Source organism: Lissotriton vulgaris, unplaced genomic scaffold, assembly GCF_964263255.1.
Source record: "Lissotriton vulgaris unplaced genomic scaffold, aLisVul1.2 SCAFFOLD_2566, whole genome shotgun sequence".
NCBI classification, from domain to species: domain Eukaryota; kingdom Metazoa; phylum Chordata; class Amphibia; order Caudata; family Salamandridae; genus Lissotriton; species Lissotriton vulgaris.
In genome coordinates this window covers 346,434-348,329 of record NW_028249583.1, presented here as the reverse complement: position 1 = coordinate 348,329, position 1,896 = coordinate 346,434, and positions in this window count along the sequence as shown.

The window sequence follows — 1,896 nt, the reverse complement described above, 5'->3', positions numbered from 1 at the left end:
GCTGCTCCCGTTTCCTGCAAAAGTCATCGAGAAGACCGTCAACAAGCAGCTGGCCGCCTTTCTCGAAACGAACGGATCCCTCGACCCCTCGCAGCCTGGCTTCCGGCCAACAACAGCACCGAGACCGCCCTGATCGCAGTCACCGATGACATCCGAACGCTGCTCGACAACGGAGAAACAGCGGCCCTCATCCTCCTCGACCTCTCTGCGGCCTTCGACACTGTTTGCCATCGTACCCTAGTACAACGCCTCAGCAACGCCGGAGTCCAGGAGAAGGCACTGGAGTGGATCATCTCCTTCCTCGCCGGAAGAACACAGAGAGTCCGCCTCCCCCCGTTCAGATCTGAAGCCACCGAAGTCATCTGCGGCGTCCCTCAAGGCTCCTCGCTCAGTCCAACCCTCTTCAACATCCACATGAGCCCCCTCGCAGACATCGCACGCCAGCACAACCTCAACATCATCTCCTACGCCGACGACACCCAGCTGATCCTCTCCCTTACCAACGACTCCGCCACCGCCAGAGCCAACCTTCACGAAGGGATGAAAGAGGTAGCCGAATGGATGAAAAACAGCTGCCTGAAACTGAACTCGGACAAGACGGAAGTCCTCATCCTGGGATCCTCACCCTCCGCCTGGGACGACTCCTGGTGGCCCCCCGCCCTAGGCAGCGCACCCAACCCAACAGACCACGCACGCAACCTGGGCTTCATCCTGGACTCCTCCCTCTCCATGACCAGACAAGTCAACGCCGTCTCCTCGTCATGCTTCAATATCCTGCGCATGCTACATAAGATCTTGCGGTGGATCCCCACCGAGACCAGGAAGACGGTCACCCAGGCCCTCGTCGTCAGCCGTCTGGACTAAGGCAACACCCTCTACGCCGGAACCACCGCCAAACTCCAGAAGAGACTCCAGCGGATCCAAAACGCCTCAGCACGACTCATCCTGGACATCCCCCGTCGCAGCCACATCTCCGGACACCTGAGAGATCTGCATTGGCTCCCGGTCAACAAGAGAATCACCTTCCGTTTCCTCACCCACGCACACAAAGCCCTACACAGCCAAGGCCCAGGATACCTCAACAGCCGCCTCAACTTCTACGCTCCCAAACGCCAGCTTCGTTCGACCGGCCACGCCCTCGCCGCAGAGCCACCACAGGGGGACGGTCCTTCTCCTACCTCGCCGCCAAGACATGGAACTCCCTCCCCACCCACCTCCGACCGACCCAGGACCACCTCGCCTTCAGGAAGCAACTCAAGATCTGGTTGTTCGAGCAGTAGTGCAGATCTCAGTGACCTGGGCCTGAGAGTAGATTGCAGTCCCTGTGGCCTTAGTGCAGATCTCAGTGACCTGGGCCTGAGAGTAGATTGCAATCGCCGGGAATTTAGTGCAGATCTCAGTGACCTGGGCCTGAGACTAGATTGCAGTCACCAGGGCTTTAGTGCAGATCTCAGTGACCTGAGCAGGAGAGTAGATTGCAGTAACTGGGGCCTTAGTGCAGATTGCAGTTATCTGGGCCTGAGAGTAGATTGCAGACACCGGGGCTTTAGTGCAGATCTCAGTGACCTGAGCTGGAGAGTAGATTGCAGTCACCGGGGCATTAGTGCAGATCTCAGTGACCTGAGCTGGAGAGTATATTGCAGTCACCGGGGTATTAGTGCAGATCTCAGTGACCTGAGCTGGAGAATATATTGCAATCACCGGGGTATTAGTGCAGATCTCAGTGACCTGAGCTGGAGAGTATATTGCAATCACCGAGGCCTTAGTGCAGATCTCAGTGACCTGGGCCAGAGAGGAGATTGCAGGCACCGGGGTATTAGTGCAGTTCTCAGTGACCTGGGCCTGAGAGTAGATTGCAGTCACTGGAGCCTTAGTACAGATCTCAGTGACCTGAGC